This window comes from Poecilia formosa, unplaced genomic scaffold (genome assembly GCF_000485575.1).
Source record: "Poecilia formosa unplaced genomic scaffold, Poecilia_formosa-5.1.2 Scaffold220, whole genome shotgun sequence".
Classification (NCBI taxonomy): Eukaryota; Metazoa; Chordata; class Actinopteri; order Cyprinodontiformes; family Poeciliidae; genus Poecilia; species Poecilia formosa.
In genome coordinates, this window is record NW_006800159.1 from 124440 (window position 1) to 140149 (window position 15710).

Below are 15710 nucleotides of genomic sequence, written 5' to 3' on the forward strand. Positions count from 1 at the left end.
TGTGTGTGTGTGTGTGTGTGGTGGGGCCTCTGCAGGCTACTCCCCTCAACTTGTCATGCGGTCGGGTCCAGAAGCAGTTCCCTTTCAGCACCGCTCGGAATGCAGCATCATCCACATGGAGAGGTGGGAAGAGATGACGTGTGCATCCAGCTAATAGTTGGCCAAAGTGGAGCAGGAAAGGAGAAGCTCATGCAGGGAGCTGGACAGGAAGGCTACTTTAGCCTCAGATTGATTTCTGTTAAGAGTACAGTCTCAAATAACCCGAGTCAGAACGGCCTCATTGGATCCATCCCGAGGATCGATATCAGGGACCCCCGGTCCTCACTGCTGCTGCTGCCGCCGTCCAAACATGTTCCCGTAGTCCTCCTAACGTCACGCATGTCCCGGCTCCTGTCCCGTCAAGCCCCGGGGCCTCGTCTGTCTGCTGTCGTCCAGATTATAATCTATCACTAAGGCATAAGCAAGAAGAATGGGTTTTCCAATATCCGGTGCACACTTCGGCTCACCCCCTCCCTGGCCCTGCATCAGGAAACAGAGGAAGAGGAGGGTGAGCGTTCAGAATGAAAAAAAAAAAAAAAAAAACAGCCTCCGGGAAGGCCGAGGCAGACAGACGATGCGCCCCCGGGTTCGGGACGGCTGCGGCGGGGAGGGGCTCGCACCCTCTGCCGGTGCTTCTGGAGGTGGATCAGAACTCGGTCCGATGGTTGAGCTCGTTTCTAGATTCTAGAAACAACAAGCATCCTCAGCTGGCGACTCCCCAGCGCTTCCCCCCTCCCTGCTTCCTCCCTCCCTGGACGGCTGTGCTCATGATGTTACCGCATGTCCTCCCTCATCAGCCGGCGCAGATGATGCACAAACAACTAAACAAGGCCGGCGTTCTGCTCCTGAAGACGGACACGATCCACAGGAGCTGCGCTTCGCTGTCGGGATGTCCTTGTCCTGCTGCAGACTGCTGCTGCTGCTGCTGCTGCTAACCTTCCAGCCGGTCCCCCCTCTCTCTTTACACTCCTCTACCTCTTCATTCTCTCCAGCTTCCTGCTCTCCATCGGTCAGCATCAGCATCCGGGTTCCGCTGATGCGGCCCCACCCTGCTGCCTTTCTGAAATGCAACTTCCAGTTTTTCCTCCGCCGTAGCCACAAAAGAAAATATATTTTAATCTCAACTGGAAGGTCAGAATCAAAGACACGAAAGCTTAAAAAACAAAGGTTTTGAGAGAGAAGGCAGAAGACCGAAGGAGATTTTATTTAGTTAGCCAGTGGCGGTTCTTGCATGAAGAGCACCGTGGGCGAAACACTTACCCACTTCCTGTGGGATGCAAAACCTGGTTATTTCTGCTTAGAAATGAAAAAAAGCTTAAAAATGTTCACACATTGGCACATAAAATAACAACAAGTGTTAAGGGGATACAAAGAAGAAGAAAAAATATTGCATTTACAAGAATAAAGTAATCATTTTATGAGAATTAAGTAATATTTTGAGGATAAAGTCATACGAGAATAAAGCCATAATATCATGAGAATAAATGAATATATTATTGCAAGAATGAAGTCATAATTATATGAAAAACTCATACGAGAATAAAATCATACTACAAGAATAAAATTGTAATATGGGAGTAAACTTCCCACAAAATTATGAGAATATAAAGTCAGAATATTCTGATAGATAGATAGATAGATAGATAGATAGATAGATAGATAGATAGATAGATAGATAGATAGATAGATAGATAGATAGATAGATAGATTTTCCTCCATTTTAAAGCCACAGCTCTAAGAAACTCAGCATCTTACTGTGGTAAGAAGATAAAACAGCTTTTGGAGGATTACTGAGCAGAGGTTTTAGGAACGTACAGTGTGATATTAACCATGAAGGATTAAAAAAATCTTTAATATTTTGTAAGAAACACAAATCTGACATTTTCGGGGCTTGGAAACCTTGAACCTGATTGGACATGTGGAACTTTGGCATAATAAAAGAACATGAAAACTGAAGAAGGTAATCATAATCACAAATATAATAATGTAATTAAAGAAAGAAAAATAAAAGAAAACAATTAGTTTGACAGTTAAACAAGTGGTTATTATGGTCAAAATGTGCCAGATGGCTGGCTCTCTTGTTCAGACTGAAGATTTTACAAATATGCAGCTTAGTTGCGCAGCCTAATGGAGAAAATATATTACGTTAATATTTATTTTCTCTTTTTAGGAACGGTATTAAAGCCCCAGTTTAGTTATCAGAAGGATTAGACTGACTAGACGTAATCTGCGTTCAGTGTGCAAAAAATAGTCTGCATGTGATTAATTCTTCAGTTAATAGTAAAACCGAAAATAAATAAATAAATTTAAAAATCTGATATTATTAACAACAGGCTAACCCGGGCTACTGGCTGCGTCCGCTCTTCAGACATTACAAATCTGTGTGTGTGACCAGCCTCCACATTGTGATAGCTGCATGATGTTGATTTCTAAAGCTTAATCCACGTTAATCTTAATCCCTGGATGTGGTCAGGTTGATGCATGCAACTCAGATTATCCCTCGGTGCCGTGTGTGTGTGTGAGTGTGCAAGTGCACAAATGTCTCTCTGTTTCTGACCCGCTGAGGCAGCACTGTGAATAAATAATAATAATAATCTGAATTCCTCAGTTTCTGCAACTCGAAATTAAAAACAATCAAATCACAACAAAGGAGTCGATGGTTAGTGACTACTGGGCGATTATAGGCATTTTTATTTCTGTTTTGGTTGTTGTTCATAAACAGATTCCTAAAAATTGTTTATGCTCTTTCACTTGATCAAGTTGCAAACAGACATTTCTGTGTTTCACGATAAAAATCTGAAAAGTGTGGCCTTCCATGTCTACTCAGACCCCTTTGTTCTGATAAGGGCCATCTGGTAGAATGGTCCAATCAAAGTACAAACCAAAATCTGTTTGAGAAGCTGGGTCAAGATTTGCTCAACAGGAGTGAGTGATCTTAAGAAACTGTGAAGAAATTTGGCTCCGAAATTTTACATTTTTAGTTTTTAGACATTCAAACTTGTGGCTGTAATTTCTGCAAAATGCGGTTCTCCAAAGCACTAATACAGATGGACTGAATATAAATGCAACCCACACTCTTCAGATGTATCTTTGTTAAATTTAAACCATGTAGCATTTTCCTTCCATTGCTGTTTGTTGCATGCTTGTCTTATAAAATCCCAGTAAAAGACATCAAAGTTTATGTTTTTAGTAAAAAGCAGAATTTTTTTTTTCGCTGACCACTGAATGTCCAAAACTGAGATACATTATCAATCAGCAGCTTAGAACCTGTCTCAGTGAGATTCTCCCTTACAAATAAAACTTGACAAACTGATAAAATCAGATGTTTAAACACGCTACATAAAAAGAATTTTTTTTTACTGTCTGAAGAAAAAGCAGACTAAAGTTCTGTTGTTAATAATTTAAAAAGTGTACATGGGCAGAACTTTAAACATGTTTTCAGAGCGAAGAGTCTCTGAAATGTTCCTAACTTTATGCTTTTCACGTTTTTAAATGTCATCCCAGTAGCTCTATCCCATCTGTTCTCTCAGAAAAGAGCTGAAATGCAGGAAATGTGTTTTTTTTTTATACTTTTCCTCTGGAAGACATTCAAAGTGCATAAAGATTTCCTGCCTATATTACTCTTTTACTTGCTATATGGAATTACAAGGAGTAATTCCATATAGCAATAATAATATCATTATTACTCCTGATAATGTAAGTACACGTTTCCAACCACAAGATGGCGGTGTTACGTTTGTAATTTGGTTTGATTTTTGTCCTCCTGAACAGAATCTGCAACACAAACACTGACGTACATCTGGTGCGTACACACTGTTTTCCGGGGTCTGTCCTCACCGAGGTCAGAACTTTGTGATGAAAAATCCAAAACAATGACAATGAGAATTTTTTTTTCAGTCAAATTCTTTGGGAAAAATAATTATGAATAATGTAAATGCAGATTTAATTTAGATTTCTTTCATGATGTCACTCAATGAAGTGATGCTACGCATTAAATTGTGATATATTCACACGTTTTCCTGTGTTTTACTCAGATGCTTTCAGTTAACCTAAGAGAAGCCCACAGTGCCGGGACGATGTCGTCTGGGCTGATTTCATGAGAGACAAATTGGGTGAAAATACAACCCAATGTGCAGTTAATTCATCACTTTTTACAGAACCTGGTTTTGAATGTAGATGAATTAACTGCACATTGGGTGAAAATACAAAGGAGGTTTTTCAGTTTACAGTTTCAATGTGTTCAGAAAACTTGTGTAATGAAAAATGACTGGTTAAACTGAGCGGTTTTGTCATTTTAACGTGTAAATTGACTGACTCTGATGTTACGCTCTTCCCTTTGCCCTTTAGGCTCGTCTGTACAGAAATACAGTACGTCCTCCTCCCCACTGTGGAATTTTCCTTTGGTATTTAACAAGAAGACATGATACATCTGATGTGAAGCACTCAGACTTCGTTCTGGTCTGGACTGCTCATGTTTGAGTGGCATATCGAAGTTGTTCATGCAGATTAAAAGCTCAGTTTGAGGATGATGATGTTTAAAGTTACATCGCCTGCACTGTAGTGTTGGCAAGTTCAATGCAGTAAATTAGAATATATTATTAAGAACCAGTTATTTGCTCTGGTAAGCCAATCTAAACACCTGTTTAGGTTCAGTATTACTAAAAGCTAAAAAACATAATTGAGAGTTTTGTTCAGTTATGACCTTAAATTGAAAATTGTACAGCAGGTAGCAGGATCACAACAAACAATTATTTTAATTATCAATTAATCTGTTGATTCATTTATTGATTAATCTGTCAATTATTCTCTTGATTAATTGATTAATCGGGTAAAAATTGTTCACATTTTGCAGAGTTTTCATTTAGGCCTTTTCATACAATATTAGAACTACATTAAAAGATGCAAGTAAAGAAATAATTCAATTCTTTTTGAAATTGTTTTGTTCTTTCAGTTTTAGGCCTTTTTGATCAATCAATTTGCTAAATTGACGATTAATCAATCAATCAATCAATCAATCAATCAATCAATCAAATTTTATTTGTATAGCACATTTCAGCAGCAAGGCATTTCAAAGTGCTTGAACTGATTAATTCAACAGTTGATTCATTACAGTTAATCGTTTCAGCTCTAGAGAATCACTGACATCTTCAACATGCAGGGTAAGCCATTGCTAAAGAAGATGGCTATTCAAGGCAGGGTTGTATCCCAGCATATTACTGGGAAGTTGAGTGGAAGGATGAAGTGTGGCTGAGGGGTCAATGCTGACAGACCCGCACCACACATGTCCTATTAAATGTTCTTTTCTCATGTTAGACGTGATCTTTGTGAATTCGATGCAGAAAATCAGCTGAACTGACTGAATTAAATATTTATTTAATAACTCTGCACTGGTACAGCTCACCAATAGCTTCACAATCCTGGTGAAACATGTTAAAGCAACACAATTTTCATTTGCTCAGTCAGTGTAATTAGGAGAAGGACAGCTTCTCCTAATTACAATAAAGAATAATAAAGAAACTGAAACCGATAAAAACAATAGGTTGATTATGTTGGTCAAACATGTAAAATAAACACAACAAACCTTCTTTCAGTTGGTTCAGAGATTGCAATTAGGAATTCTTAATATAATGCAAAATAAATAATAAAGCATGACATCAGTCACAGAACAAAGTATAGAATTAGACTGAATAGATCTGACTGTTATTGTGAGAAATATCTTCAATACATCTGAAAAATCCAAAAGGAATATCTCCTTATCTGATATTTCAATAGATACGACAGACTGGTTGATTTCTGAAGGCACATGGGATTTACTACAGTTACATCTTAATGTTATTAAAACATATCAGATACATGAGTCTAACCATTTCAAATGACATAAAGTTTTCTTTGAGATTATAATTTACTGTGCTTGGAACCCTTACATACAGTTACGGTAGACAAGAGCGACTTTAGATTCTGCTTGTGTTTATTTAATGAAAATAGTTGCTTTTCTTGGACATTTTTTACATGTACACACCAGATTTAACAAACATCTCCACAGTTACGTGAATGAAGGAAGCGTGTGGATAAACTGGAGTCCGGTTTGACCCTCTGGGACAGTCGAGGACAGCTGCTGGGTCTCGGGTGTGCTTGTCAGAATCTGATCCCTTCAGTCCCTTAGTGAGACTGAAGACATTTCAGCACTGACACAATGTATAACGACTTGTATTGAGATGCTTGACATTAACTTTAATGAGACCTTCTTCTTTATACAATTATAACAGTTGCAACTCTTGAAGGAAGGCAGTCTGCCGGAAGTCTTTTGTGAGGTCAGACACTGATGATGGACGAGAAGGCCTGGTGGGGCAAGTTTATGTGTATCGCACATTTCATGTATAAGACGATTCCAGGTGCTGCACGGAAAAATCAAGAGTAAGAGACTAAAAACGGGGGCAAAAATTAAACATGAAAAAACAAATAAAATACAAGTTAAAAAATTATTCAAAAATTTGCGTCAGAAAATAAAATGCAAACAAGTCACCCACATACTTCATTTGTTGATGTAGTTGAACTACGTCATGCAACCACATGACATTTTGTTTGCAGAGAGGAATCTGCCTTCCGAGCTCCACACCAGGTCCAAGTCAAACTATTTCAACAGAGCTCTGTGCAAAGTGTTGATTGATTGGTCAAAAGTTTGTTACCTTATTTTACACAGAAATGCTCTCAGACAGCAACGCTGACATTTCTCTTCAACCGGTCCGCTTCATCTATCTGGTTTTTGTTTTGCCAGGAGACGTAAATACCTTATGAGAGAAGTTTTTCTGACGTGGTGAGGAAGTTATGTACATTTGTATGATTCTTCGCAATCTAACTACAAAGACTGCCGATTGGTTGAAAATCTGTGGATGGAAACTGCAATGTTGTCCATGGTCTAGTAAAATGAGAGGAGAATCCTGTAGGTAATCTTCACTGTTGTTTGAAAGCTGTGTACCAAAACAAACAATCCATGTGACTCAGAGTCGACTTTTCTGCTTGAGTCGTCTCTAACTCATCCTGAAGGTTTCTTGTCAGGTTGCATCTAAAGGTATATGGTTCTCTGCAGGACAGTCGTCAAACATTTGGTTTGTGTACTGGACAAAGTTTGAGGAATCCTCAACTGTCCTCAAATCCTCAAAATCTTCCTACAGAGCTGGAAATAAAAATCGACTTGTCGCTGTATGCTACAGCATTGGAAACGGACAACATGGTGTACCGAATCACGTCAACACCCGACGCCGTACCGCTCAGTGGAAACGAGGCGCTCACATCCTACAATACAGGCATTTATAAAAAAAAAAACCAAGAGCATCAGTTCGTTTTCACACCATTTCTTTTATACTTTATTTCCATTTATAAGCATTTATCTCAAGTCGACAGGTTACATCGCAGCCCATCAGCTCTCTGGAATTGTCAATGTACTGGATATCAGCAGGGAGGATGACGGAAAGACTGAGGGAGACCAGGTACGGCTAAAACAGGGAGAGGAACAGATGGGGGAGGGAGGGGATGCTAAGGTTACTGCTTCCAGATCCCAAACTCAGACCGATCAACACAGTGTTTGTCCCACGATAATCATCATCCTTATTGTTATCACCATTCAGTCGAGTGCTGTTGTGCAGAAGGGAATGCTGGGAACTTGGAGGACTCAGTGCATTGGACCTGGAAGAGAGGAGGGCGGATTTAAAACAGAGATTTATGACAGCAAATGATTTCCCTTTTTTAATTTCTTATCTTATCAACTTTATATCGGCTCAGTTGTTCATGTTATATATTCCTCAAAGCTTGGACAAAAATGACAATGTTAATATTAATCTTTATGCAAAAAGATGTTGTATTAGCATTGAAGATATTATTTCATATTATTTTCTTCTGTTTTTTCTGCCATTAAGGTTAAAATGTTTAGGAGTTTCTCTCCTAGACAAAGAAGCTGATACTAAGTCTTTATCTATCTTTGACAGAAAAGGTGCAGAATTTGTGCTTCTGTGTATTTTGTGTGTTTGCTCTGTCTTCTCAAACAACCTTATGTTTTTATTCCACATGACATCCACAATAAACTACATTAAAGTTTGTGGTTGTTGCAACATCTGGACACTTTGTGACGCTGCAGGGATTCTTTTTGGTAAAATGCAAAAGCAGTTGTGACTCTGTAGATATTAATTAATTTATTTTTTTTCAGTCATTTTTAAAACAGGTAAAAAAAATCCTACATGACAAAACTAGTGAAAAAACAGATTAACAATATTTAAATTCTTGTCAGGGGCAAGAACACAAAGTGTAGACTGGAAAAAGCATCATCAGACTCAAAGCAGCAGAATATTTCTTTTATATTTTCTAAAACAGATTTCCAAAGGATTCCAGGTAAGTCCGAACACAAACTCATAAAAGAAAACATAATTAAATGTTATTGCATTTGTTTAGCACACCTTTTTTATTTAAAAAATAAAAAAGAGTTTTAACTCTTCACAACAATTATCCCACACCTGAATCCCTCTAACTGAAGTACAATTGTTTTTAATATTTAGCCTGACCTTCTGAAATCAGTTTGTTTCTTTAATTTCAAACCCCTTCTGTATGCACTTTGAAAAGAGTTTGTTGTAGGCTTTGTGTATATAATGCTGTTCTGAGCTCTGCTAAATCACAATATTTAAAGAATGCAATGTAAGAAATATTTCATTAGTTGGATGAAAACTATCTGACACAGTTATAATTCAGATAGCTTTCTTCTGGAGGTTTTGTGTTGTTTTTATACAACCTTCCCCTGATCTGCACACATTATCTAAGCAACAGTATAACATGTGAAGTGCTTTCTTATTTGGAAAATATATATTTTTTATTTTATTTAACTTTGCAATCGTTTTTGACATTTACATTATCAACCTTCCAAGAGAATCACCCTGAAAAATTCTGATTTCACGTCATGAGTTTGACATCATTAAAACCCCCCCCTTTTTTTTTTTTAATGTTTACAACATTACAAAAAAAAAGGCTTCCCAACTGTTCCCAGATGAGCTGAACAGGACTGAGTCCATCCTTACATGTCAGGCTGCAGGGGGCCCCTCACGACGTCCCCTCAGCCGCGCTCTTCACGCAGGCGGCGAAGGCCTCCATCAGCTCTTTGCAGCCCTCGGCTCCCTTCTCCGCCATGCTGCAAGACAGATCGATCGAATTAAATGGATAAAGACTCGGGGCAACCGAAGAATAATTCAGAACGCCAAATTCTGTCGGTAAGAATTTGGTGCGGATGCTTTAAATCTGCATCCACTGTTTAAAGCCTGTTGACTAAACAAATGCCTGTTTGAAATACTAACAGATGTGGAAAAAGAAAAAAGAAAAAAAAGACGTGAGCGGGAGCACGTCCGACGAGTGAGAGGGATGACAGGAAAGAGGGAAAACATGGATGCGGATTAATACAGGCTCCCATTCAGCAGCAGACACTGCCACAGAGCATCAGGGTGATGGAGCGAAAAAGAGAAGGGAGGGAGGGAAGAGAGGATGGGTCCATGTGTTTGGAAGGGGAGGAGGAGGAGATTGCATGATGAAACAGAGATAACAGAGAGTCATGTTACTGTAGACTCATCCTCTGGCTCTCCTCCCAGGGCTTCATCAGCTCCCTGTCAGGAGCTGCTCCTCCAGCAACAGGCCCCAGCACCACTTTTATATTCACTATGTACCTACAGCAAGAAAACCTGAACTTTTTCATTGGTTTTGTAATAATTTGTCTCACTTAGTGTTAAAGGTCTGAATCCAGAATATCTACAAACGTAACAGACTAAAAAGATGTGATTCAGATTCTTTCTTATTACTACAGTTCAGAATACATGTTAGAAATCTTTACATGGCTGAGTATTACAAGTTTTACAGTAAAAACAAAGGCAACATTTTCATCTAGCAATGAACGTCCCCACCCTCCAACACACATACACACACACACATACACGCACAAACATGCACACACATCAGTCAGGGATGGTGGATGACACCATTTCTTTTTCATTCATAGTTTTAACTGTGTGCTGTTGTTTAATTTTAAGCAGCTATGAAGCACGCAAGTTACTCAATAAGTTGTTGCTACGTAACCAAAGGGTGAGTTAGTTAGTTGACGTCAGGGTCAACTAAAGCAGTCTTTAGTTGACTGCTTTAGTTGAGCAGCTAAAGACTTCCCTCTATCTACATTTCCCAGAATGCTGTGTGGTTCTGAATCAGAGTTCAGTGAATATTCTATCAGATGAATTATCTCTTGATATTGGTCATGTGTCTACCCACCATACATATTGTTTCAATGGTCTCAGTTTTCATGGTGAAATGAAAAGTATCCAGTTCCATCTGGACTTGTGTTCATTCAGCTCAAACCCAAACCAGACAAGAGAACAGAAAAGAACAGAAATATTCCTTATTGTCCCACACTGGGGAAATCCAACAAGCCCCGCCCCCCTCTGACTCTCCTGCTGCCGTCTCTCATATTTTTTGATTCACCCGTTGCTCCTCGCTCCCCTCTCTGCTGCGTCGCGTTGTTAGCAGTGATGTAACATTCAGCTGGCTGCTGCAGATTATCACTCTGAGCCTTGTTCTGCCTGGAGGGATGGAGCAAAGAGTGTGTTTGTGTGCTGCTTGTGAGGATGTGGGAAGAAACGGGCCTCTGAGTGTACACTGTACACACCCGTGTGGTGAAACATGATTGGGTCTGATGACCCACCAAGAGAGCAACAACAGCACCCCGAGGATGTTGAAAAAAAATAAACCCTGCTACTGCTACATCGGGCCCAGAAAGTACTCCCCACAATGTAAATCCTAAAAGTGGGAATAATTTGTTCAAAATAATGGATTTCCCATTGTCCTTAAAGAAAATATTGGCTTTCAGAGGGTCACTGAGGTCCTTCAGGAATCCAAACAGGTATGCTCACCGGATGATGGGATTACAGTTAGCGGGTCTGTATGTATGAAGTTGATGACATCATCACCAACAAAGCCATTGCGTAATCTCCTCAGAGAATCAGTACAGGGTTAAGGGGCAAAGCTGAGTTGTCATAGCAACATGTCAGGTCAATCTACGTCCTGGCCTGGAACGTGGAATGAGGAGCATTAAGGAGTGACGTCCCCTCTCCTCGGCAGGAAGTGGGTGATGAATTATTTAGGCTCCGTTAGGTGTAATGAGTCATCAGGGATGAATATATGTAAAACATCAGTGGGCAGGTGCAGAGGTTAAAGGTTCCCATTAAATAAGAAACTAAAATCACACATGAATAAGTTTGTTCACACGATAAGTCAAAAACATGCCACGCCAACAACAGGAAGTGATCCTCCTACCACTTCCTGTTGTCTTCTTCGTCTTTCCCTCGAGCATAAAATGTTCATCACATTACTCGCATGATGCAAAAAACTGTTTCCATGTAAGGTACACAGAAAATAATGAAAGAAGAATCTCTAAGGTAACACAATATTTTCTGGCCAAAATTGCGATGAGGTGGAAGTAAGGATCATCCTGTAGTCCCATCGTCATGACAACCCTGGCAGAAACCTGGTTAAGGGCTGTTAGACCATGAGGAGGTATAACAGTTTCTGGTACAGGTTAAGTTACCTTTTGTATACCTGTACAAAAGGTAACCTAACCTTTTGTAAAAAAAAATATGTAACCAGGATAAGAGGAGTTCTATCCCAGACATACTAGTTTTCTCAACATGACCACCTCAGTGTGCTTTAGCTATTCCTGGCTCACTGTAAATGTGAAGCCTTTGCTTCTTTAGCCAGCCTGGGTTAAATAAAACAGGTATCAAGTAGAGCAGAAACATGATCTATGACAGAGAGCACTTCACCATGTCCTGCACATACAGTTTCACACATACTAGAAGATATAAATACTCAGGGACTACTAATCATTACACAAAATGAAGCCGCGTTGAGTTTAATGTTAGCTTAATTTTGCTAGCATTCAAATCCAGGTGTAGCCAGAAGTGTTTTTTGATACCACCTTGGCCTTCCTCATGGAAGAGACTAATGTAGACCTAATGATGTTAAACCAGAACATTTTCCTTCAAAACATCTTTATTGAGGAACAAATAGAGACAATTTTAAGGTTTAGTAATATAAATATCAAGGAGTAAAGTTTCTTCAGTCTAGGCAGATGAGAAATTGTTAACTCAAGCAATTGTTGACAGATTTCACTATTTGAATGGCAGCAAGGCCTGGACAGAGAAAAGGTTAGTGTTAGCTAGCAGCTCAACATCCTTTAGCAGTCTTTAGCAGCAACCTTCACAGCCAAATGTGTGCATGTACAGTTATAGGCAGCAGCTTCTACATGTCACAACACGGCGTATGGCTTTTAGAAATTTAGATAATGATGCCAAAATAATTAAATTGTTCTTTTAACAAAAAATACTGACATATTACATTTTTTTCCAGTTAAAACCTTCCAATATCTATCTAAATTTATTTTTGTTAGTCTCAAAAATATTGGTAATGATGATTTAGTCTATTTTGTCCAGGTTCTGGTCTTAACATCACAAGAAGTAGAAAGCAGTGGCTAAATGGGTATTGCTAACTTTAGCACCTTTAAAGCATAAATATTTATAGATAAACATTTAATTTAGCTAAAACTCAATGTGAATTCTTGTGAAATAGAAGAAAACTAGATGTAGGAAATACTTCATAAAATCAAAAATATAAATCCAAATATATATAGCTAAGTATTTATATTCTAGCTTAATGCTAAAACTCAGTATAGAAAACTATAAAACTGAATAAGGTGCACATTCAGGGACACCTCCAAAGACACAAAATGTATGTAGGCTATCTGTGTGTTCAGCTAGCAAAGCATCGATGTAGCAAAAACATTACTTAAATTCTTACAAAATTATTAGAACTGCAGACTGAAGCAATACTACCAAATTAAAATATCAACTCCTGTAGAGCTAGCTAAACAAACGGAACTCAATAGAGATTCTTATAAAACTCTAGAATCCAATAAAGATGAGGAGAGACGCGGGTAAAGAATTCACTGGCACATTAAGTAAAGGGAAATGAAGAAGTGCTAGCTTGATAGATTAAACAAATGTAATGGACAATGATTCTTGTGAAATTCATGTCTTACTAAAACTCAAGGTCGTAAATTCAAGGTCATAGCATATGTGTTTACTATTCTACACTGTGGTTCTTCAAAACTCAAAACTTAACATGTGCTGGAAGGCTATATTTATCAGTGCTCATGCTGCTACATTTTGGCCCTCTGAAAATATTGGGTTCAAGTTCAGCTGACTTCAGCTGCATAAAGTGACTTATATAAACGCAGAGCCCTGCAAGACATCAGTGACATAGCACATATATCTACTTTGAGCGTCTTATGTCTTAAACACCATGAGGTGTGATTCTTGGCCAGAGCTCCTTGAATTTCTAGAATATCTTAAATAGAAGAGCAATTCAATGTATTTTTCAGTGACTGCACTGTGGTATTAAAACTTAACATACAACTTCAACTTACAAGGAAAACACAGCTTAGTACCCTTCAACATAAAGTTGGCACCTGCAAATCTTCAAAGCAAGATTCATCCACGCCTTTTTAAATTCTCTGCCCCCACCTCAACTTGCAGTCTTATCTAAAGGATTCATACCCCCACAAGAACTTTATCAACTTAAACACTCTTGCCAAAGCAAGCTAGACTGTTACTGCGTTCCACAAAACGTGAGCACTTCATCAACCTATAAATAACAAGGAACCAAAAATGTTTTCAACTCTGTGTCAATGTCCTAGTTGACATCACTTGGAGTTAAGCTCTTTTGGACATTCACAAAAAACAAAACAAAAACAAAAACAAAAAACAATTACTAAAATCAAGTTTGTCAAAGCATCTATTAAATAAGGCCACTGAATTTTTTTTAACAAATATACAAACAGCCCTGCAAAACACCCTTTTGCCTTATGTCCCTGAAGGTTGACACAGAAAGAGTCGGAAGGATACAGTGGGGACAAATGGATCGAGGTGCCGCAAAGTATTGTGGGGAAAGGGAGGCTCGTGACGCAAGCAGATTCCCAGCCTCCATCCATGCGAATGGACAAGCATCAAGCATCACCCCACTGCCATACATCGTTAACCTCCAATTACTCTCCCATACACAGGATATCCCAGAGTTTTCATAGCCCCTTTCAGCACCCAGTTGGGATGTCAAAGTCTGTTACATCCCCACATACAAGATGTGGACCTTTTTAGCCGCAATCCTTGTGTCCGCTGATGAGACTCCATTTTATCATTGCGCATTTTCAAATGCTGCTGTCCATAGCTAACCCAGAGATGTTGTGACAAGCTCCAAGGTTTTAATTGTTATCAGCCGCAGGGTGATGGTGGTGTTTGCTTGTGCAGTTGCCTCTCATGAAGGTATCAATCCAGTTTCTTGCAAGCAAACGAGGGTTATACTGATCTCCACCTCAGTTTGTACGGTTATGCAAATGCATCTCTGAAATCCTCAACAGATGGTCAAGCAGGGCTCTCTGTGATGAGTTTTAGTGTCAAAGTGCCCAAACTTCCTTACAACACAAATTCCATCACTTACCATTTGTCCAGGTCTGCTTTGACGCTGGCGCACGCTGCAGGGACGGGGGCCACTGCGGGGGCAGCCGCGGTCTCAGAATCCGACATGTCTGTGGTGGGTTGTGGTGCTATGTGGTGCCAAGGGTACCCTTTCTGTCCTGTTTCTGTCCTCTGGACGCCTATGGATTCCAGTGCCAGTGATAGAAAGAGAGAGACAGAGAGAAAGAGAGAGAAATAGAGAGAGTGAAGATGAGAGTGAGTTGGTGGTAGGGGAGGGGTAGGAGAGTGCGGGAGGAGGTGGGAGGAGATAAAACATGTGAGATGGAAGCACACATGTGTACATAGCAGTTCAGGTTGAGAGGGCAGTGACCTGAAGCCAAGGGCTCAACATTAGGGTGAAAAACAAGGGCAAGAATTTGGGAATCTTCCTAAGTAGACTAAACTCCAGAGCCATCTTTTGTATGATTAGGTACACTGAAATGACTTGACTCTTATGGTTACATGTGTCTGTACCTCTGCTTTTGGATCTTTTTTAGAAACTTTTTTGGGACAGTTGCTTACCTTTCAAGAACCTGGTATCTTTGTGGAGACATGAGTCTGTTCCAAATACTTTGAAACATTTGGGTTGCATTTGGGCTTGGCTCCAAGAAAGAATATGTCAGTGTAGTGTTTTAATAAGGACAGAAAAATGAACGTGTGAATGCGTGTGTGTGTGTGTGTGTGTGTGTGTGTCCAGACTCACTCTAACCCATTGAATGCTGCCATCTAATGGCAGCTTTGTAAAAGTGATTTATACTACAGTACAGCCATCTTCACAATGACTGTCATCAGATGTGAAAACAGATTTTTAAAATCAACATAAAATCAACAATGAATATGCTTCACCATGAATACTTTCTGGTATTCATGGTGAAACATTTGGATTTGGGCAGCAACAGATAATTTTCATCAGTTGGCATGGTGATCTTTTTTTGACCAATATAATCAATTCATGAGATTAAATGAACCGTCCTGTTTGACTCCAGGCACATGCTTTAGAAAGAAAACAAAAATGCACCATGTGGACAGAAACACTCCCCCTCCCACACACACACACACACACACACACACACACACACACACGCACACGCA

General features: G+C 39.4%; 2 long non-coding RNA genes across 4 annotated transcripts in view; one reads left to right on the forward strand and one right to left on the reverse strand.

Annotated features, from left to right (window-relative positions):
• The first annotated feature begins 3216 nt into the window (after window positions 1-3216).
• LOC107838202 (uncharacterized) lies at window positions 3217-13840 on the forward strand. The gene is made up of 3 exons (XR_001664254.1): window positions 3217-3228; window positions 12010-12013; window positions 12258-13840. It is a non-coding gene; the product is annotated as an uncharacterized LOC107838202 (long non-coding RNA).
• The window catches only part of LOC103149219 (uncharacterized), a 10736-nt gene continuing 2401 nt past the window's right edge, over window positions 7376-15710 (reverse strand). For 2 of the 3 annotated variants that reach the window (XR_001664253.1, XR_477446.2), the window contains exons 2-4: window positions 14602-14758; window positions 9099-9208; window positions 7376-7722 (exon numbers count right to left, since the gene is read on the reverse strand). This is a non-coding gene — a long non-coding RNA (uncharacterized LOC103149219). Of the gene's footprint in view, window positions 7723-9098; window positions 9209-14601; window positions 14828-15710 lie in introns of those variants that run through there. The other variant, XR_477445.2, reaches the window with a different exon arrangement.